General features: G+C 44.9%; 1 long non-coding RNA gene across 3 annotated transcripts in view; it reads left to right on the top strand.

Annotated features, from left to right (window-relative positions):
* LOC109248013 (uncharacterized) overlaps window positions 1-23,963 on the top strand; it is a 220,984-nt gene that overhangs the window by 123,043 nt on the left and 73,978 nt on the right. For all 3 annotated transcript variants that reach the window (XR_002071902.2, XR_002071901.2, XR_008418302.1), the window contains one exon: window positions 13,609-13,693. This is a non-coding gene — a long non-coding RNA (uncharacterized LOC109248013). The remainder of the gene's footprint in view (window positions 1-13,608; window positions 13,694-23,963) is intronic.

Here is a 23,963-nt window from a genome sequence, read left to right as displayed (position 1 = left end):
AATGAACTGGATACTTTTTAAGATTTTATTTGATCCTTATTGTAGTCCTCTCTCCTTAGAACTTGTGTATGAATCCATGAGGTCTGAGACAGAAGGTAATCTGAGTGACAAACTGATCGGTCCGTAGAATCATTACCCTTCCCTTACAATTTTATCCTGTTGCCCTTGAATAAACATGGCACACCTATTGTGTTTTCCTTTAAGGATAGTTATTTCCCAGGATGCACTTCAGTCTCTCAGATGTATCCTAGGTTGAGCAGTTTCACTGCCCCTCCCCAAGCTCTGTAAGAAAGCAGGCCTGAACCATAGGAAGAACACATTGTACGCCCAAGAGCGGGCTGCTGAGAGCTAATAAATCAAACCATAATTTTCTATGAAGAGTGGTCAGATGAAGACAATAAACTTAACTGGCCAAGCAGCCAAAAGAAGCCTTTGGGAGGCTTTGGGACACCAGTCCGCTCTTCACAGTCTTGTCAAAGTCAGTGTTCTACAAAGCAAAACAGCCCATGTTTACAACTTGTCTAGTTAAAATCTCCCCTGATTAAAATCTCCAGTGGTTTCCCAATGCCTAAAGGATAGTCTAAAGTCTTCAACAAAGTAGGTAAAACTCATAGAATCCGGTCAGAACCTCCCTCCCCGGCACTGCTCATGGAACCAGTAAAAGTTCCCCAGACTCCATGGAATCCTGATCACTGTGTGTTTGTCCACAAACCACCTATTGTATAGCACAGAGATTAAATACAGAGAACAAACTGGTGGTTGCCGGGAAGGGAAGAAGGTGGAGGCTGGGTGAAATGGGTGATGGGGATTAAGAGGTCCAAATTCTAGTTATAAAACAACTAAGTTGGGGTGTCCAGGGGGCTCAGTCGATTGAGCGTCAGACTTCGGCTCAGGTCATGATCTCGCGGTTCATGAGTTCGAGCCCCGTGTCGGGCTATGTGCTGACAGCTCAGAGCCTGGAGCCTGCTTCAGATTCTGTGTCCCCCTGTCTCTCTGCCGCACGCCTGCTTATGCTCTGTCTCTCTCTGTCTTTCAACAATGAATAAATATAAAAAAAAATTTAAAAAAAACCGAAGTCACTGAGATGAAAGGTACGGCATAGAGAATATAGTCACTCATATTGTTATAATGGTGTTTGATGACGAATGATAACTACCATTAACGCAGTGGGCACTGTGTACTGTATAGACTTCTCAAATCACTATGTTATGCACCTGAAACTAATGTAACATTGTATGTCAATTATATTTTAACAATACTTAAAAAAAAAAAAAGCGTGGGCTATAGACCTGACAGGTCAAGATTCAAGTCCTGCCTCTGCCTTTCCCAGCTGTGTGATTTTACGAAAGCTACTTAACCAGTCAAAGCCTCAATTTACATATCTGTAAGATGGGCATAATAATTGTGCCTATTTTGTGGAATTATGATCAGGATTCAATGAATTAGAAGTATTTTCAATTTGCTTCCTCTAGTGTGTCCTAGCAGGGAAGTCTCCTTTGCTTGCTTGGCTGCTGAGGCCTTTTCTGGCTACTCAGGGTCAGGAGGGGCAGAGAAGAGAATAATAGCACTATTTGTGAGCACAGATGAGGTAGGAAGAGGAAGGAGGGGAAATATAGTAAGACGAGCCAGCATGAAGATGGGGGGCTACAAGGCTTGGGGAGAGGAAAAAGATAAAAAGATGAATTTTGGGAAAGCACGGGGTGTGAATTACACTTTAATTAGTCTTCCTGTATGTTTCATGGTAAAATTTCCCCGTCACCATCATCTCAAGAGAACTTCAGTGCTTTTAAAGGCTTTTTGGTAATGAGATTTTTATTTCTTTTGGATATGCTGAGACAGAGACTGGCTTCAAGGCAACCCAATTTTATTTGGGTTACACTTAAAACAATCAGGTTACTCAGGGCTACAGGGTAAATGACCAGTTTCTCTCCAGGGGATCTAAAATACGATGGAGATGAATATAATTCATAGTCTTCTGAATCAGCAATTTGAGAATTGTCTTTGTCTTTTTTTTTTCATTTTAGAGAAAGAGAGCGTGCACTACCAGGGGAATGGGGCAGAGGGAGAGAGAGAATCTTAAGCAGACTCCACGCTCAGCAAGGAGCCTGACGTGGGGTTTGATCCCATGACCCTGGGATCATGACCTGAGCCAACAAGTGCTGGACGCTCAACTGACTGAGCCACCCAGTCATTCTCAAGAAAATTGTCTTTGTCTTTCAATTGAAGAATTCAGGATTAGAGCCAGGCTACCTGTGTTCAGATCCTCACTGTTCCACTTAGTGGCTGTGAAAACTTGAGCAAAGTATTCAAGCTCTCTGTCTCAGATCCTTCATCTGTGAAATGGAAAAATAATAGCCTACCCCACAAAGGGCTGTTGTGGGAACTGAATGAGCTGAGACATTTAAAGAGCTTAGAGCAGTTCATGGTACATAATGAGCAGGCCACAAAAGTTAGCTTTTATGGTATTTCTAGTTATTTTCCAAAATAGATAACTCCGTTCAGAGCATCAACAGGCATTAGAAGTTAGTATTTACATATTTTTTAATGTTTATTTATTTTTGAGAGAGAGAGAGAGACAGAGAGACAGAGCATAAGTGGGGGAGGAGCAGAGAGTGAGGGAGACACAGACTCCGAAGCAGGCTCCAGGCTCTGAGCTATTAGCACAGAGCCCCACGCGGGGCCTGAACCGTGAGATCATGACCTGAGCCGAAGTCGGACGTCCAACCGACTGAGCCACCCGGGCACCCCAGTATTTATGTATTTTTACTTATAGTTACACATTTATGTATATTTATGTTCATATATCTGTTGGTATGTATATGTAATAGACGCATCTGTATACACACCTGTGATAACACTCACACACACACACATGCACATTCGAAGAGAGAGAGGGAGAGAGAGGTGGGTGATACCTTAGTAATTAACCCCAAGAGATATTTCCCACATTTATCTGTTCATTCACTCAACAGGTATTTGTAGCGTCCCTGCTATGATCCCAGCTAAACAGGCAGGACTCTAAGGACATGTGCACCGTGTGTTGCACTTGTACCATGTCAGCCCCTAGACGACACTCAATGTTAACAGAAAAACGAAGAAAGATCTGGGGAGAGGATGAAGTGAGATGATTTGCCCAGAGCCTTGTTTTACCAGCATGGTTTTGCATATAACAGGTCAATCCGTTAGTCCTTCATTCTCTCTGCTTCTCCACCTGTGCAACGGAAACCATCACAGCAGCTTCATAAAGGGATTGGGAGGATTTGTGAGTTAAATATGAACTCTTGCTGGCTCAAGGATCATCCTCTACCTTTCATAAAACAACTGTGATTTTCAGGCAGAGGGATGACGAGAGGGTGCGTTTTTCTATGGGCCTTGCATAGGTGCGACAGGCACGTCTTGTTTTCTGTTGGTACTCATTCAGGAGTGCCCTTGGAACTCCCCCGGCTGGTTCTGTAGCTGAGGCGGTCTCTGTTACGGGGTGGGAAACTACAATTAAATGTCAAGGGTGAGGACAGAAAGGCAGGGCTGAGAGTTCTGCAAGCTATCCGTGTGTTGAGGGCCAGCCCCTCTATTAATGGATGTGTGAGGGCAGCCCAATCCCTTAGTCCTTTGGCACAGGAGTCCTTTCTTTATCAGCATCCTGTCTGTTGGTGTGTCTGTTAAAACAGATGTGAGAGCTATGTGTACACAGAATTCTTGCTTCTGCACAGTGAGATCTATGTCACCTTCCAGCCCTGTTTCACCGTGAATCAGCTTCAACCCTATGATAGCGAAAATGAGAACTGTCTTCACAAAAACTTGACCGTGGCATCCTCCTGGAAAGATTGCATCCAGGACAGCACCACCAATACTGCTTTTGCAATTTCACACCCGTAACAGGTTTGTTATGTGGGGAAGGGTGGTTGAGGCAGTGTTTGCTTTCCAGTCACATTAATAGTAAAATAAACTCATGGCCTCTCCTCACTTTCAATCAACCATCCCACTGTTGTCACTTGTCTGCCTAAAATGAAAATCTCATCTGTGTCATTGCCTTTCACACGAACCTTCGATGGCTCCCTCTTGCTTTTGGGGTTAGGGTTTCTTCCAATGGCTCAGCACAGCCCCCCTTTCAATGTCATCTCCTGGTGTGCCTCTTCACGTTTTCCGTAATCAAAGCAACCAGGACCGTTTGGAATTAAATGCAGAGGTCCCCATGGTGGCTCGGGTGGTACATTTGGACTCTTGTTTTGAATCCAGGATCCCACTATGGGTGTATAGCCTCAGGATATCACTTACCTCTTTGTTCTTCCGTTTCCCCCATCTATACAGCGGGAGAAATAACAGTATCATAGGCTACCGTGTAGAGTAAATGAGCTCGCGCAGATGAAGCGTTTGGAATAGTACCTGACACACAGCAAACATCGTAAAAGACCAAGTGGCATCATTATTATTTACGGTGATCTGAATGTGTATTCTCTTCGACACCTCTGTGCCTTCGCATAGACCGTTTCCATAACCTGGAATGCTTTCCCTCCCTCCTGTGCCTGGACTCACTCTTAACACCTCCCTCAGATGGCATCTCTCTGTGCACATCTCACACTGTCTGGTACTTAGCACAGCAGATTACTGCAGCTTTTCAAAAAGCAAGTGTTTTGTCCCCTACAAGACAGTGACTTCCTTCAGGGCAATGGTTATCTCCATTTTTGTATGTCTAAGATCCCAGAAATTCTGGTGTGAAAACGGCCTCAAAAATTCCTGATGGATCCACAAAATAAACTTGTGTAAAAATGTTCAGAGCAGCATTAGGCACAATAGCCCCAAAGTGGGGACAACCTGAATGTGCATCAACCGATGAACAGATAAACAAATGCAGTCTACCCATACACTGGAATATGATTCACATAAAAAGGAGTGAAATTCTGACACCTGCTGCAACATGGATGAACCTCGAAGACGTTATGTTGAGTGAGAGAAGCTAGACACAGAAGACCTCACATTATATGATTCCACTCACATATTACGTGAAATGCCAAGAATAGGCAAATCTGGAGAGATGGAAAGTAGATTAGTGGTTGCTTAGGGCTAAGGGAGGGGGTGGAGGGATTGGCGGGTATACCTAAGGGGTATGCAGCTTCTTCCGGGGGTGATGAAAATGTTCCGAAAATGACCAATGATTGCACGATGGTATGGAAAACCATTGAATTGTACATTTCAAGTGGGTGGGTTGTATGGCACGTGGGTTATATCCCAATAAGCTGTTACCAAAAAAGAAAGAAACAAGGAAAGGAAAGAAAAAGGAAACAAGAAAAAAAGCATTGATTGGATGAATGGACAAATGAGGGGGAGCGCGTTTGGGTTTGTGTTGAATGTAGACACATCCGAGAGCCAAATCTCAAGTCGCCACCTCCCTGAGCAGGGATCAGGGTCAAGGCTCCTGCCCTTCCAGCTTTGTTGCTGCCACGTGCCCCTTCTCAAGCACTTCCTCCTTGCTTGTTCCCCAGACTCCTCACCCCCAGTCAGTCTCCCTCTTCTCTCCTACTTAGATTTTCTTCTCCTTTACATATAGCCAGAACCTTAGTACAGTTTACGAGAGAACTTGAAGGGGCCTGGAACGTGAGAGCCCAAAGGGACCCTTGGAAACATCCGTTTGGAACACTGTCTTCCAGATACAGAAGTGGAGGCCCAGAGGGGTCTAGGATGTTGCTTCAGCTCACACGTTGAGTTGGTGCCAGAGCTGAAATGAAGATCCAGGCCCTGTTCACCTGTTCAGTACTGTTCCCAACACACTGCCTTCCTTCTTCACCTCCTCTGTACCCATCTACCTTCCAGAGTGATCTGGAAGCCGAAACAGGTGGGGCCACACCACATATTGAATGGCTCACTGTGTATCAGGTGATTTCTGTTCATTCTCTTCCAAGAGTACTTCAGATGAAGATAACATCCCATCCCACTGAATTCCAAGAGATTTTTAAAATGTCCTTTTCTTCTCTTCAGTTTCATTAGTGTGGAATACACGATGTAGTCGAGAGGACCACAGGGTTGGGAGGCTGGAGACTTAGGCCCTGATTCTCACTCTGTTACTAGCTATGTGGCTTGAGTGAGACATTTGCATACTCTGGGCCTCATTAGGGGCTGGATGAGATTACTTCTTTGCTTACTCCTTCTGGCGTCTGTCTATGGCTCTCTAATTTGATAACTATAGGTTGAAATAAAGAGACTATCAGCTAAGACTTAGAGCTCTTCTCAATGTAAAGATGTTCTTCCAGAGATACTTTGTGGTAATTGAATCTGACCTGTCTGAACAGTTTTTCCACAGCACATGAACACAGGAATACTTGAAGAAAGTATTTGTTGTTCAATCTGAGTATCATTCTGCTGTTTCAGGACATGACTGGTATGATAATAAGGTGAAGAGAACCAAGATACACTGAAATGAAGGCCAGAGACATGCTAGGCACTGCCACTTCTCATTTTAACTCCCACATCATCCTTTGTAAGGAAAGGCATAGTCACCCCCTGTACAGATGGGAAAACTGAGGATGGGAGAGATAGCCTAACTTTCCCAGCGTCACAGTGAATTCTGGGTGCCGTGGGGATGTGGTACCGGGTCTGCCTGACTCCCTGAGTTACATTTCCCTCTGCGCCATTGACTTCCAAGAACAGCAACTTTCTAAATAATGGGTCAGGGATAGACAAGCCCTCTATTTTGGGGTCAAGATCCCTGCCATTGTCATTACTTCTAATGCTTCAGTTTTTCTTACGTGATGCTTAATTGATTATGTATGTTCCTTGGTTCCATCTAACTTCTAATTCAAGATAACCTCTCTGTGGCATTGATTGACCCAGTTTGGCTAGGCAGGGTTTGCGGTTTGCATGGGAGCTGGAAGAAAGCTACCAGAGCTAAGCATGAATTAGCGTCTGGAATCCTTCCTGCCACTTGAGGCTCTTGGCAACCGTAGACCTAATATGAGAGCTGCCAGCGGGGGACAGGTCATCTTAATAAGAAGAGACTGTTTCCTGGGGAATTTTCTAAAATTTGAAAGTTTGTTTTTCTGAAAGTGCCCCAAATCACAACATACACAATTTGAGTAGTTCCTGTCACCTTGTAGCTTAAGCTTCTGGTGACTGTGAGGCTTCTTAGTGTAATGTGCATTGTTTTGTGCGACAAGTTTGGTTTTAGCAGGGGAAGGAATCCATGGTTTTCACCGCTAATCTTAAAGGGACCCGTCAACCCAGAAAGGCTAGAACCCCTGGCTGGTTTCCTGAAGCCTTCTCTGACCCCTATCCCTTAGGGCCATTACTCTTGCAGAATTTGTGATCTCTTTCCCCTCTGGGAAGGTAAAGCTGGGCCTCCATCAGCCACAGTACCCTGCAGCCCCCCTCCCCTGCCCCCCACCAGAGGCAGCCTGGTGGAGAAGGATGTTTGAGGTGGGCAGACTGTGCATCACACTCTAACGTGTCTGTGGACAGTCTGCTTAACTCGGGGCCAGTGGTCAGCAGGTAAACACAGGTACGACCTTCCTAGCTGTGAAAACATCGAAATCCTTAGGCTGCAGCTGTAAATAGCTGCTTTCCCGTCCTCCTGGGCTCCTTCGGCTCCTTGAAGGATTCTCTCCTCATCCAGAAACTAAGAAGCTTTGGCAACGGAAGTCTGATTCTACGCGTGGTTCGAAAGAGCATACTGGTGGGCTAGGCCAGCGGATGTCTCTGTAAGATCTAACTTAACATGTAACTCTTCTCATTGACACCTGGATCTAAAGTATGCGTTTTATAGCACGCACTGTTGGTGGCTGGCCTAGGTCCCCTTCGCACTCACTGTCCTATGACATCTAGTGGTATCGTATGCTTCTACCCAGCGGCTCTCTGCCTGAAGGTTCTCTCCTCAGGCCCTGCTGGTGGGGCAGACTGGAAAGGCTGCGGTGTTAACCCCCTTGGTAGCATCCCTCAGCCAATATTGGATGGGATTTAACTGTGATACTATGCCTTCCCTTCTCTCGGGTAGAACAATTATCCATATCATCTCCCAGAGGTCCCTAACAGGGCTGAGCCCCGACTTCCCACTGTGATCATTAATGAGCCCTGTATCAACACTTTTCCCTGCCTGTCTCACTCCCAACCAGTGTCCCCACTTCCCAGCCAGTGCTTCCTGGGGTCCCCTCCCAAATAAAGTACCTGCACCCAAATCCTTGTCTTATGGTTGGCTTCCGGGTGAACCCAGCCAAAGACATACTTAAAAATAAATATTTACACATACGTTAACGTACACATATTTCATAAATGTCGGGAGAAGAAAATTTTTTCATATACAATCTCCTCCCCAACATCAATAAAAAAGGCAAATTGAGAAATGTGAGATTTAATATTCCGCAGTGGGCTGTCAGCAGTTTCAAAGCCCAAAGATGTCTGATAAAACATGTAATTTATTCAACCTCATTTCCTATGATCCTCCAATATTTGCTTAACTGTATTAATACTGTGGGACTCATCTGCCTTAGTTGGAAACCCTCTTCTTAAATTCTTTTTTAAATTAACTAACAAAAACTTCTAACAAAAACCTCTGCCTCTAAAATGTGTATCGCCCTATATTGTTCTGTGTTCTGGAGGGAACGTATGGAAGGAATAGTCCTATATTTCTCATAGTGTGAGAAATATATCACTTTTCTTATCACTTTTCTCCCCACCCTGCCCACCCTTTGTGAACCCTCCCCAGCCTCTCCTTAGCATCTATCCACTTGCCAGGAGAGAGAGAGAAGTTCATGTTTTTCATCCATGACTGAAGCTCTGCATTTACCCCTGGTTGCAGGATACTTTCCAAATTGGGCCACAGCTGCCCCAGACCAGCTCATTCCTCCCAGGAAATCCACCTCTAGCTTTTCATGGTTAATGGGCTGCTATGACCTGCATCGTGCGCTTGCTTTTTTTTTTTTTAATTTTTTTAATGTTTATTTATTTCTGAGACAGAGAGATACAGAGCATGAGTGGGGGAGGGGCAGAGAGAGAGGGGGACACAGAATCCGAAGCAGGCTCCAGGTTCCGAGCTGTCAGCACAGAGCCCGATGTGGGGCTCGAACTCACAGACTGTGAGATCATGCCCTGAGCCGAAGCCGGACGCTCAACCGACAGAGCCACCCAGGTGCCCCTGCACTTGCTTTTAAGAAAGAATAAGAAGAAAGGGAGATGCAGATTGGATGAGGTTTGGGACTCTATTCTCCATTCTTTCATCCTGGAAACATTCAGGAGTGGTTAATACAGGGGCCCTGCGTTGCCCTGACACAACCCCAGTGAAAGTCTTGTTTATAGGACCGGCGATGGCAAGAATTCTTATAGCCCTGTTTTGGGATCCATGCTTATTATGTGTTTTGTGGAGGGAGTGTGGGGAGAGAAATGGGTAGTATGTCGGCAGAGAAGAACCACAATGAAGCTCTATTCCTGCCCATCCCTGTTATATCCCCCATGGCCTATCTCGGACAGCTATTGCCACATGCTGCGTAACAAGTCACCTTAAAACCCAATGGCTTAAAACAAGAATTTACTTCTTACGTAAGTGTCTGCACGTTGGCTAGAGGTTAGCTGATAAAGGCTGAGTTCAGCTGGGTTTGGTTCCAGGATGCAGGTCGGATCCAGCTCCGTTCCCCTTGTCTCTCATCCTCCAGTATGTGCAGAATATATGTGGTATGTTTCCTTCAAGGCAGTGAGAAGTACAAGAGGGAAGGCTCACGTCAAGCCTCTGCTCATGTCACTTCTGTTCATCTCGTTGGTCCAAGTCAGCCATACAGTGAAGCCCAAAGTCAAGGGACAAAGAAGTAGTCCACCCACAACAAAGCCATAGCAATGTTGTATATGTAGGTGTATAATAACAGAGTGGGGAAAAATTGGGGCCAATGATTCAGTCTATCAAATGTCCTCATTTGGGTACTCCAGCCCTTGAGACAGGCCATCTAATGGCACCACTGCAGTGCCCTGGCATTATGTGTGCATATTTCTGAATTGGCTACTAGCCTGAGAGGCCAAGGCTGGGCTTTTTTTTTTTTTTTTTAACTTTGGATCCCCGGGACCTAGCAAAGTACTTAGCACACAGGACCAAAGCAGTCCAACATGAGCACATAGATGCTCAATAAATGGGCTCTTTGGAATAGACTAGAATTGAATTGAAATGACTTAAGAAAAGCCTTACAAAATGTGCCTTTTATCCACCCATTAGACATTTTCCCCTTAATAGCGTATGCAGAATGTACCTATGAGTTTCATTTGAATCTTCTTACATTCACAGTAAGATGCAATTTTAAATCATCTATCAACTAATCTTTCTTTTAAACATGAGATATTTGAATGGCAACATAAAAGAGTAACTGTGAATGTTGACTTTGCCAGTCTAATCTCATTGTTCAATTTGGACCCCAATTCTCTTTTTGTTCCCCTTTGGTAAGAACTATTATTCCTCACTGTCTACTAGTCAAAATTCTGTAGCTCATCCTTTTTGTTGTTGTTAAATTCTTTTATTTTGTCAATTTTTTTTCTAAACCATTATCTATCCCAGAATGCTTTGGTACCCAGTACCAATGATTACATATAATTCACCCACTCCCATCAACTTTGGTTTGCATCATCTACATGCCATTAAAAGTGTGATGGCTACATTTAACGAGAGCAGACTCTGTGCCAGGCATTGAGGGCCGTCCACACGTGTTATCTCATTGTGTGTCAACAAGGCAGAGGATGGGGTCCACCAGGTACCTCCCCAGTCAGGCTGTCTGATTCCAAGCCCACACACTTAACCACTAGCCTATATTGCCTCTGGATCTTCGATCTCCAGAATATTGGCAACAGCATGGACCACGGGCAAGAGACTTCAGAGACCTCTTCGGAGACCTCTCTTTCTGACTCCCTTTGTAACCGTAGGAAAAGCATTAGACTTTTGTGAGTGTAGGTATCTTCTTTTGTAAGTGGAAGCTCACAATTACCTCATCTGTGGGGCACCTGGATGGCTCAGTCGGTTATCCATCTGACTCTTGATCTCAGCTCAGGTCTTCATCTCAGGGTCGGGAGCTCAAGCCCCACTTTGGGCTCTGCGCTGGGGCTGGGCGGGAAGCCTACTTAGCAAAGAAACAAAAACAACCCCACCAATTACCTCATTTGCTGTGCAAGGGAATTATATGTGGAAATGCTTCAGAAATGTAGCATCCTGCTCAAATTCTAAGGGATAAAGATCCCTTATTCTTGTATTCTTTTCAAGTGTTCCTTAAACTCCTGCCCTGACCATCCTTCCATCAGAAGTAATCTTGCTTCTTTGTTTCCTCGCCACATTTGCTGACAAGGTGCATTTGGTCTTCTGTCTTGAGAAATTTCATTTCCCTTGAGCTTTCCTATTTGTTTGTTGAACAAATGACACACCACTAGCTATGTCATATTCCCAGGCTTTCTTGATATTTCTTGATTAATTTCCCTCTTGTCCTCATGGCTTCACTGTCTGCCCAGGCTGTCCCCAAAGAAGAGCAGCAGATTGTGTCTGAGTGTGTCCACACTTGCCAAAACCCAAATGGGAATTTGAGGGTTTCAGTTAAAAAAAACTTGATATTTTATCTAATTGGCCCCAACTATTTGACAATTTTAAAAAGATAACAGTCTCATGAAAAAAATTCTTTGACCTAATTATTCAGTCTTATAGTTTCTGTTTGGGGATTTCATCCCTCAATTCCTGGGGATATAATGGTGAGACCAAACAACACAGTCCCCACCCCCTATAGTGAACAGTCTCACAGCAGGTGTGTGTGTGTGTGTGTGTGTGTGTGTGTGTGTATGATTGAACTGGTGCTAAGTAGTTCCACTTAACTTGTGTTGGCCTAATAGGAAAACCACAAAGGCAGACCTTATATGTTAATGAAGCATTTGTGCCAAATGCACATTGCTCGAGCAAAGGTTTCCTAGTAATTGGAAAATAATTTGCAAAGCACTGGGAAAATGCAGCCATTGTTTGACCTGTGGTTGTGTAGGCATAATGTCCCCTCTCATACTTAATGCCAGTTGCAGCTGAATTTCAGGAAAACAATATTATCCATTATTTTAAATCAATGTTGTTAATTGGAATTGCCCTGCTGTTACAGTTCTAGTTCCACTAATTTGTAAATGTTTAAGGGTTTCCAAGATGCAGACAAGCTAAAATATAAAGAAATCTGGGGTCTTGTGTTTGCGTGGAATGAGCACTATTTTCATGAAATACTTTCATTCAAGAGCGAACATCCGAGAGAAAAATTGTTCTTCAAGAAGGTCTGTGTGTTGCTCAAACTTGAAAAACACGAAAGTTTCATATTCTTCTCTGAACCATCACCAGTGATGGATGTCGGTGAAGATACATCCTTCCTCCACCTCTGCCATCTCTACCTTTTACTGTATAGAATTATATTGTACATAATATAGTGGCCTATTACTATAAGTAATATACACATATATTACTGTATATATAATATATGTGCATCCCCACATGTTACGGTACAGAATTGCAGACCCCCAAATATGTGTATGGTACTTTGGGGGAATGCCTTTAAGGGACTTTAATGGGAAATTGACTCTGGCTTACAAACTGGATTTAGAATCCCCATATTATGTAGCTCAAATCCATTTGCATTTGTTTTAATATAAATTCTTGCTAGTGGGAATGCAAAATGGTAGAACCATTTTGGAAAAGCTTGGAAGTTTCTCATAAAATTAAGCATAGCCTGGGGCACCTGAGTGGCTCAGTGGTTAAGTGTCTGACTCTTGATCTCAGCTCAGGTCTTGATCTCGAAGTAGTGGGATCGAGCCCCATGTTGGGCTCCATGTTGAGTGTGGAACCTGCTTGGGATTCTCTCTCTCCCTCTATCTCTGCCCTCCCCACCCCTCTCAAAATAAATAAACAAACATTAAAAAAAAAAATTAAACATAGCCTTACCTTAAGACCTGGCAACACACAGAGACTTGAACACAAAGGCTTGCAGTGGCTTTATTCATAACAGCCCAAACTCAAAACAACCTAAATGTTCATTAGCAGGAGAATATTCTTAAAAATTTTGCTATGTTTATACAGTGGAATACTATCAATAAAAAGGAATGAACTGATGCATAAAAAAACATGGATGAGGGGCGCCTGGGTGGCTCAGTTGGTTAGGCCTCCGACTTCAGCTCAGATCGTGATCTCACGGTTCACGAGTTTGAGCCCTGTGCCAGGCCCTGTGCTGACAGCTCAGAGCCTGGAACCTGCTTCATATTCTGTGTCTCCCTCTCTCTCTGTCCCTCCCCTGCTTGCACTCTGTCTCTCTCACACACACACACAAATAAATTTAAAAAAACATAAAAAACCCAACATGGATGAATCTCAAACCATTTTGCTGAGCAAAAGAACAAAGCACATTCTCTATGATTCCATTGATATGAACCTGTAAAAAAGACAAATCTAACTTGTGGTGACAGAAAGCAGATTAGTGGTTTCCTGGGGCTAGAAGGAGTATTAACTGTAGAAGAGCACAAGGAAAATTTGGAAGATGATGAAAATATTCTATTTCTTGATTGTGGTGGCGTTTATATGGATGTATACATTTGCTGAAACTCAGGAACTGTGTGCCTAAAATTTTGTTTTATGTTGCTTCTGTCTCACAGGTTGGTTGTACAACTGGAGAACAGCTTCCAATTTAAAAACAAAAAATATTCAAAGTAATGCCCTCGAGACTGATAGCTTTGAAAGGTATGCTATGCTTACCCCTGCGGTCCATGAGCTGCTGGCATCCCAGTGCCTTCCCTTCTTTCTGAAGCACAGACCTGGTGCTTACCTGTCTTTTCTCAAGGGATAAAACCAGTGGCCAACAACAGTCTAGGACCCTGCCATTTTGCCTCCAGCCTGGTTCCTGATTTCTTGGCACCATCTTGGTAAATGGTTCCCCTGCTTTCCCAACTAATATCAACACAGACCTTCAACTGGCTGCCCTTGGGTCAAAGGTTGAAATGTCCCCCGCCTCAGAGCTGGCCCTCAAAGGGCACTTGTATATGTGGGTATGTGTAAGCCTAGATTTTTCATTAGACTCATGATTTATCTTAATCCATTTCCTGCAATTGTCATTCCATACCTGCTTTGTTTTGTGGGAGTCCTTGGGCCCAGAGTAACTTACTCCAGTGCTCCTTGTTGCTGGGTTTGTCTATGAGCCCAGCCGTAATGGAGGCCGTTCTGGCATTCACGTCCCTTGGTACGGGAAGGTAAGCTGCTCCAAGCGTCGTGGGCCATCTTTTTCCTTGCTTGCTGTCTTCTTCAGCAGGGAGGGCTGCTGACAGCTGAGCAGGCTGCCTCATTAGAATTCACTGGGTAAAAGCTGATTCTCTGTTTAACTGATGAGGGAATTCTTGCGCCAAGGGGGCGGGGGAGAGGTTCATTCTGTCAGCTGCTTTCTTCCGGCCTTGCTGTGGGGGGAGGGGATGGCTGGTAGACAATCTAAAATGGCCTGTAGAGGAGATACCAGGAAACACCAAACCACTCTTTCCCCAAGAAGCAGTGAAAATCATTTCCAAAGATCAGCTCCTTTCAGCATGTCACACACACCACATCTTCCCTTTGAAAAACGGCAACTACACTTTATTCCCCTCAGAGAATAGAAAGTCTATGCCAAGTTGGCGTTCCTTTATTCCGAACGGTTCCTTATGCGCGGGAATTCAGGTCCTTTGCTAAAGGGGATGGCGGAAGGAGAGAATGTCCCGTTAGGTCACACTGAAGCTTTAGCATTCTGCCTGTGATGATGCCACGGAAGACTTCTTTCCACCACTGATTTGTCTGACATGTTTCAGAGCAAGATCCGGGCTTCTGCTTTAGCTTCAAGCATTCAACTTTGCAGCTTCAAGAGGTCTTCAAGGCCATCCTTCCAGGTCACGGGTGGCTGGCTGGCTGAGTGAGTAGAACATGGGACTCTTGAACTCGAGGTTGTAAGTTCAACCCATGTTGGGTGTAGAGCTTACTTACAAAAAATAATAAATAAAAAATTTAAAAAACCCATCCAATTGGACCCCTTTGTTTTATGAAGGCAGAAGCCAAGAGGTGACATGAACACCCTCCGCTCCCCCCTGCTTGCAGAAGAAAAGATTCTCTGAGATCCCTTCTGATCCAAGATCCTAAAGGCCACATCCTTAATAGGGAAGGTTGGCCCTCTCCAAAGTCACACCACGATGGTTCCGGGTTAGACTCTAAAGCAGTTGCTGCTTTGTTCTTAGCTAGGTTTGAGGCGAGTCAGTTAACTATGACGGTATGGCAAAACTGAAGAGGGTGAGGACACATGCAAAACGGCTTATCCATCCTGAAGGAGACTGAGCTCTTGTCTCTGAATCTCTGAAGGGCTTTGCCCTGTGTTTGCAGATGTTTAGAACAGGACCTGTTTTCTATAAGATGACAGGAGGCATCAAATGGTGGCTTTCTTCAGAAGAGGGAACCGACTAGCCTATGACAACCCAAGTTGAATGAAGCGTTAACAGACGGTTGTTGGAAAGGCTGGTCAAATGAAATGAGTACAGGAGATGTCCTCTCTCTTTTCAAAAAAACTTTCTTCTTTAACTTTCTCTTTCATTTTTCCCTTTTATTTTCAAACTGGAAAAAGAAACACGTGTTAGTTGTAAAAAGTTCCGAGGATAAAGGAATGCATTTTCTCCCAGTTATGTATTGCTGTGGAATAAACCACTCTACAAGTCAGTGGCTTAGAGAAACAGCACGTACTTTGCTTTTGAATCTGCGATTCAGGCAAACCTGACTCTTAACCTCAAGATGCCTGGGACCTCAGCTGTGAATGGCTGGAAGGCCTAGGGGCTGGCTGGGCATTTCTCTCTCCTTCTTCATGGAGTCTCAAGGCCTCTCTATCGGGTCACTTCACGTGTGGTTTCTAGCGTGGTAGCCGCAAGGCAGGCAGACTCCTTCCGCGGCAACTTGCTTCCCTACAGCAAGCATCTGAAGAGATCTAGCAGAAGCTGTGAGGCTTCTCGTGACTTAGCCTTGGAAGTCCCAGAACATAAGTCACAAAGGTGAGCCCAAAAGCAACAGGTGGGACACGGATGTCGCCTCTTGATGGGAGGGTAGCGAAGAAATTTTGACCGCCTTCAGTCTGCCACGTGATCATACGTACAGATGCTTCATTACGCACCCTAGAGGTAACTTCTGTTGACACACAGGCGTGCATTTGAGCATGTGTATTCTCTGAAAGCATGGTACTATTATTCTCACATGTAGGAGTCTACGCATTGGGGTCTGGGCTAGCTTTTGTTTTTGTTTTGTGGGGATGTGGTGAGCTGCGGGGGGGGGCGGGGCACGTGTCACACATTCTGTACTTCTGCTGTGGGCTTTTGCTTCTCTCAAACCCCTGCTTCTCTCAAAGCCCTGCTTCAACAATATTGTCCTCTCTGGAGTTTTATCTATGGCTGAGCACCAAAAAAAAAAAAAAAGAAAAAAAAAATCCGCGATGAATGTTCTGAGTGTTCTTCATGGTACACTGAGTATCTGGGAGAGTTATAATCACACTTATCATTATGGTGCTTTGTCTTCCTGGCTGCACCGTGAGGTCAGTACAGTGGAACTGCATGGTCTCTGATGTTATCAACCGACAATACGTCGAGCCTCACTTTGCTGATGAGTTCAGAGAAGTTAAGTAACTCACTGAGGTCTCATAACTACTACCTGGCAAAGCCCAGCTTCAAACTCTAGTCATCCTGATCCCCACACCAATGCTCCAAACCCCTTCCATTCATCCTAACTGTATAAAAGGAAACGCTAAAGGTCAGAGAGTCATCTGGTGTGATTCACTTCCCAGAGTGGGTGCAGCAGGCACAGAAACGTGACCATCTGATTCCTGTATTCTAGAGTGTTAACCTCTCACGAGATGTGTTTTGCGTTGCCTATAGCAACAGTCTATTGCTGCTTCCACTTGTGGGAACTACTTCCACAGGCTTAGTATCTTGACTTATCTAAGTGCTGTGGGCACATTGCTGAGTGGAAAGAGGGCTGGAAAAAACCCAGTGGATTGTCTAGCAAGCTAAAAGATAAACTGAGAACAACTGGATCCTAAATTTGGAGTGGAACATATATAGAAGAGGAAATTGTTAAATTAAGCCGAGACACCAACACGATTTCAAGCCATCATGACAGGGTGGTGGTTTTCTTTCGTTTGTTTGGGGGTTTTGGGGTACCGATTGCTACATCCCTCCCGTGAAAGCTATGAGAGAGCAATGGATGCAGCATTGGGCTGATTCTGGAACAGGTCCCCTTTATCTTTTGTCACCTGCTTCTTCGTGGTGCTTTGACTCGATTCTACATTCACGTGCCGCTAGGTCCACTCGGACAATAGCCGGACCGGTCATATCTCTCCCGACCAGTCGAACCATTAAGGTCACGGTGCATTCCGGCCCTTTATTGGCAACTGTGCCACGTTCAGGCCAGAGACCCTCTGCTTTGTGCCACATGGACTTCCCCAGCTGTGTTTCTTTGCCCTTGTTCCTTCTGTCTGTCTGCACTCTTGCTTCATTCCAGGCAGGACTGGAATAAAGATCTCAGTATGGCCACAGTCTATAAAGTCATGAACTCAGCCAGGCCGTACTGTGAAACGCTTTCCACAGACATGTCTGCTGCCTTTGGACATGTATACACGACCTTGGCCTGTGAATGTCTGCCATTCCCAAGATGGAATGAGTTTGGGTAGATACCTGGGGCTTTAGGAGAGAAAAGAAAAACGTGAGTCCAGAATGCTGCCTGGAAGCCTCTCCTCCATTATTCATCAATCCTTTTACCTATAGCTTGTTCATTTGTTACTGCATTCATTCAACAAGCATTTCTTGAGACCCTCTTCTGTGCCAGGGACTAGCCGAATGGTCGATACTGGGCTAGCCGATAGTCGGACTAGCCAATACTGGGCATGCAAGTTCAAATGCAAGAGTGTGGTCCCTCCACATTCTGTGAGCTCCACGTGTAGCAGCGAGGCTTCTGTAGTCCTGATTTTACATGTTCTATATTCCTCACTCTCTTTCTCTCCTAGTCTCCTCCTGCTGCCCATGTTTACAGGAGTTACCTCCGTCCAGTTCTGCCATTAAATTGTGACGTTCATCCAAAATTTCCATGACTGTTCTCACAAGATTTTCTTATTATTTCAAATCAAGTTGCTCCTTATTTCTATTATCCTTTGCTTTAATTATGATGCCCATTTATTCTTTGTATCTTTTTCATCATTTTCAGGATCTCTATTTTCTATTCGTCTCCAGATTTTTTTCTTATTTCCAGTAGTCAAGCTCTCTTCTTCCCCTTTGTTGTGTCTGCCAACTATCCCTTAAGGTAGTTCATTTCCTTGTGTAGCTAGTCATTTATTTTTATAGTGAGTCTATCTTTAGCTTTTGTTTCCTTCTGTGGAGGTCCTTGCAGTCTTCAGAGTGATTCCACACTTCCTTTTGCCAAGCCTGTAGGGTCTTCCAGGCCCTGGACCAATTAAAAAAAATTTTTTTAATGTTTATTTATTTTTAAGAGAGAGAGAGAGAGAGAGCGCGCACACTCAAGTGGGGGAGGGGCAGAGAGACAAAGACACAGAATCTGAAGCAGGCTCCAGACTCTGAGCTGTCGCCACAGAGCCTAATGTGGAGCTCCAACCCACGAACCATGAGATCATGACCTGAGCCGAAGTTAGATGCTTAATCAACTGAGCTACCCAAGTGCCCCTCTTTATTGCTTTAATGAACCAGTGTGATTGTGTAGTCTTGATGGTAAAGATTTCTGAGGCTTCAAGCTCCATGCAGGTGCCTCAGTTTGAGCTCCCACTTTGCAGGGGACTGCAGCCACAGCTTCTGTGTGTGGGAGGGTGTTAGAGCCTCCACCCCAGTCCCCATGGGCCTATGTCTGGGCTGAAGCTTCTGGGGGGTTCCATAGCACCAGCATAAATTTGCTGCTCTGGCTTTTCTTTCCCTCTTCTAATCAGGAATTTGGGGGGTTCTCAATTTTTCAAGACAAGCTTTGTGTTGTTTTCTCAAAAAAAAAAAAAAAAAACAGGGTATGGGGTGCTGCCTGGGTGGCTCAGTCGCTTGAGCATCCGACTTTGGCTCAGGTCATGATCTCATGGTCCATGAGTTCGAGCCCCGCATCGGGCTCTGTGCTGACAGCTGAGAGCCTGGAGCCTGTTTCCGATTCTGTGTCTTCCTCTCTCTCTGCACTCACGGTCTGTCTCTTTGTCTCTCTGTCTCAAAAATAAACATTAAAAAGATTAAAAAAACACCAGGGGAGGGATAGTGTTGTATTTTGTCTAGACTTTTTATGCGTTGTACCGGGACGGTTTTTCTTTTATTTAGTTCATGATATTTTAAAACATATTTTGAGTACCTGTAATATTCCAGGCACTGTGCCAAGGGATGTGTCATCCCTTGGAGCCTATGTCCTTTTCCCAACACGTTTCATCAGAAACACCAAATTAGAAGATGGGGCGGCCGGTGCTGCCACCGACAGGTACAATGACACCAGCAAATAGAACCGGTAGCTGACAGTAGCAAAGAGCTGACAAAAGAAGCTGTGAGAAACAAACACAGGAAACATGACGTCCTGGAACCCAGTACGGTAAACAAACCAAGTGCCACGCTTATATCACACGATAGCATCGTACATCGTAACACAATAGCTGATGGGCACAGTGATGTCCCCGTTAAGGAATCTTCCCTTAGTAGAAACTCCAGCTGCTCTTGATATCGTGTGTTGAAGGCATTTCGGTATTGTGTGTGAGCCACGTAAGGACTGTGAGAGCACACACAACTCGGGTGTGGGGATGGGGGTTGTGTGCAGCGGTGGTGGAGAAATGTGATTGGGTCACCAGGGAGAACACGGGTGGTATAGGATCTGTTGAGGATCGTTCAGTGCATTTGAGCCATGTTAATCATATCTGTTCTACAAACGAACCGAGAACCAGATGTTTCCCATTACCTGGAAAGTGGAATTGAGTGAGAAACTCGACATGGAGCCTGAAGGTTTTAAAATGCGAAGAGATGGAATTAGGAGTGAATAGGGATAGTGACGTATAAAGGAGGCCAAGGCAGCCTCATGGATTCCAGGGAACGTGGCAAAACTGCCATTAAAGTCTCAGACTGCCAGCGAAGCCTGGGCTGGGAGCTTAAAATAATAGGCAAGAAGCCCAGCTTCACCTGAGGCCACAAGCAGCCTTGGCAATTTGCAAATGAACTCTCTTCAGGCAAGTGGAACAAGACGGAAGGGGTCAGTAGGGAAGGGAAGAATTCCAGGGGCCAGAGAATCACTGACCTCAGGGGAGCAAAGATGATACCTGTCAAGGCGTTGGCAGCCAGCGAGGACAGTGCCTTCCTTGGCTGGGGCAAGGACCAGAGGAGGACACTCTAGTTCCAGGTTGCTGCAGAAGACACGGGTGATGCTATTCCGAGACTGAGAACGGTCTGGGGAGAGTGCCGAGATTTTCACCCAAACAGAAGTGAAGAGACAGCAGCCCTGAGACCTAAGGTGGTGATCAAACTGGGTTGGCCCTAGATGAACTTTAACGTGGGTGAGGATTGTTTCCAGAAACTTCCTTTCTGTGCCAGCTTCTGTCTCATAGGGCCCTCTCTTCCTAGGCTTTGTTCTCTCAGTTTCTCTCTGGCCATGCTGAACTCCTCCCCATCCCCGACACTTCGCTGAAACTTTCCTCTCTAACATTGCTGATGGATGCCAAGTCCAGTGGAAACTTCTGGATGCACATGTTATTTGACACTGTACTGAGGTTGGCAGTGGAACTGTAGTAGGTTGAGGAGAGAATGGGAGGCAAAGGTATGGAAAAGATAAAGGTGTTTTCTGTATTTTCTTCTGAGAGGGCACAAGAGATTTCTTCCACCAGCATTTGGAGAACCGCGACCTCATGGGCACTGGGGTCTTGAGTTTAGCTTGACTTTAGATGCGGCTGCTTGCGTCCTGAAAATCTGTCCTGGTGGGATAAATGAGGAATATAGGCATGGGTAACTCTTCCTTCTGGTGAGGACAGGACTCAGAGACCACAAAGGTAAGTTTACTCCACCTTCCCAGACCCCAGCTGACATAAACTAGTACTGATATTTCTATTTATGTGAATTACTTCTCATTTTTGTCTCTTAGCTTATGAGGCAATGAAATTGATATACGCCGTTGAATGTAAGTCAGACTAAGTTGTAAGTTATTTTGGATTTCAAGTCTAAACTCTGACACTTCACAGGGTAAGCCACAAGGTTAACCAGAGGACAGTTGAAAGTTGTGTATATATATGAGTTGACAGGCCTGTTGGACTTAGACCTTGTAACTCCTGTATTTCCATCAATCCAGAATGATTCAGAATAGTCAGAAAAACTGAAAACAAGCAAAATAACCATCAACAGGTGAATGGATAAACAAAACATGATAATTTGTACAGTGGAATTCTGCTAAGCAATCAAAAGGAATGAGCAACTGATATTCACAACAGCATAGATGGATTCTAAAAACGTGTTGACTGATAGAAACCTTGCACAAGAGTGAATACAGTATGATTCCATCTATAAGACTTTCAAATATACAAAACTAATCTATGGTGGTTAAAAAATCAGAACAATGGTTGCCCCTGATTGTTAGGGGCGGGGATTTACTGGGAAGGGATATGAGAGAACTTTCTGGATGATGGCCATGTTCTTTATCTTGATAGAAGTTTGGGTCGTACTGTTTTATGCCTTTGTTGGAATTCATCAAATAGTAATTTAAGATGTATATGTGTGTTTCATTATGTATAAATTTAATCTCCGGGGGAAAAAACACCAAATATTGAACAACCATTAATGACATGCATATGGATGTATTTGGGAGGAAGTGAACTGGTATCTACAACGCACTTTGAAATGGATTCAAAAATAAGATGGGCAGACGGATGGGTGAAGGGATAGAGGAGAAATAAAGCAATTGTAGCAAAATGTTAATTGTAGAATCTAGGTGGTGGGTGTATGGATGCTCACTGTGAAATTCCTTCTACTTTTCTCTTTTTGAAAACAATTCCATGTTAAAGAGAAACGAGTCAACCAACTGAAAATGAGCCTTGCTCGGGGAGCAGTTTGTGTCTGGAATTCTGAGCCCACCTCTGGCCCAGTTGCCATCATTGCCAGGCTCAGGACTGTATCTTCTGCCTCTCCTTCCCTTTTGTCATCCTTAACAGTCTAGGTAATTCTTTCCAACCGCCCCAGGCAACCTCCTTAAGCCAGTTTTTATCATCTAGCCTGCCTGGGGGGTCATCTGTCTGCCTGTCCTTCCTCCCGTGGAGTTGTAGGTAACTTACAAACATATAATTGTTCAACTGAAAATGTTGGGGCATGCAGTATTTCCCCGGAAGCTGCCTATGATCATTCTTGATTGCGCAAATAGAGATGTGGAGACTTGGAGCCTGATAAATTGGCCAACATTACCCCCACCCCCCTCCTTCCTTGCCCTCTGCTCTGAACTCTATTGAATTTGTAATGACGCGATCTTTCACCTCCCCAAATTGTATTGTAAAACCAGAAAACATACATTCTCTAGAATTGACATTCTCGTCCCATGACCTCATTTGGCCAGAGGTTCAGCTCTGATTTGCCTGGAGGTTCACATCCCCCTGCGTGGACTGAGCTGACACCGCATGACCCATGACCTTCCCACCATTGCAATCTCTTACACATGGACATTACACAGAATGCCAAGTGTAGGTCAAAAGAGGCTGCCAGGAAAACATTTAAAAAAAAAAAAAGCTTCCTTCTTCTCCAGGCTTGTCAGCTTGAAAACAGAATGCTGCATTTGATATTTTTCCATTGCTGTCTTAAACCTTTTGTGCAGGGAGATGAGGCATAAATAAATAAACACGTACGTAAATCTTTATTTTGAGGCAGGGAATTGTAAGTTAACCCCTGCCTTAGTGCGTAAAGTTGTTTGCATCGAGCAGTGTAGTTGAGATGGAAGGCACTAATTTATCTGATCTAGTCTGCACCAAAGTCACTAGAAGAGGAAGCTGATGGCCCACATCTCAGTTTCTAAGGTAGTCAGGAAACATTTGTGCCAGCAGTTAAGATGTGGCCTGGTGTAACTCTCGTCCTGAGGGTCAGAGTTGGCCTTGCAAGCAAAGGCAGGTTTCAGCAAAGACGGCCAGATGCATTTGCAGTAAGATCTGAGAACAGACACAGGCTGGGCTGATTTGTATCCTCTCACGCCACACGTATTTATTGAGCACCTACTATGTGTGAGGCGGGTTCTTGGGCACAGGTCCTTGTGCGTTGCCTGCTCCGTGGCTCTGCTATTCCTGTACGCTTTGGCACTTCTGCCAGGCTTCAGCACGTTGGGTTGTGTTTTTGTTCTGTTCATCCCTGCAGGGTTTTTTTTCACCTCTGTTTTCTCACTGGTTGAGTTAGCAGGCCCCTCATGGTTGGTTAATTGCAGATGTTCTGTGACTGCGACCAGAGCATGGCGATGGCCCGAGTGACAGGCCACGGAAGGTGGCAGGAACAGCAGCTGTGGGCTCAGGCTCCTGCCAGTTGGCAGCTGCTAACTCTCCCTTGAAAAGCCAGACAGGACCTGATGGTGCCAATCCAAGAGATGCCAGGCTCTAGAAAGACATGAACTTTCTTTACTGTAACCTTGGACTTTGAATAATTACCTGCAGTTGGGCTAGTCAGCTGATATCCCCACACACATAAATTGTTGGCTTGCTCAGGTCGTGGGTGGTGTCCTTTATGCCAGGTAGCCTGGGTCAGAAGCCTCAAGCTGACTCGTTGAGAGCAGTTTATTGGCAGAGGCCATGAGACTGTGGCCCCGTGATCAACCCTGAGGCCTGCTAATGGCCAGACTCCTGAGATGAGACCCCTCTTCTCCTCATTGTTTCCCCATCTCCTTTCTCTGCTTATCTACTCCAGGCTTTCCTGCCAAAGCCAGCCAACGGTGAGGCAAAGGGCAACCATGGCCTGACTGCAAATTATAACCAGAGGAAGCCAACTTCATGTGCTTAAGAAAC

The sequence above is a fragment of the Panthera pardus genome, unplaced genomic scaffold (assembly GCF_024362965.1).
Source record: "Panthera pardus isolate Hobbes unplaced genomic scaffold, ASM2436296v1 HiC_scaffold_27, whole genome shotgun sequence".
NCBI classification, from domain to species: domain Eukaryota; kingdom Metazoa; phylum Chordata; class Mammalia; order Carnivora; family Felidae; genus Panthera; species Panthera pardus.
This window is presented reverse-complemented; position numbering and strand designations above follow the sequence as displayed.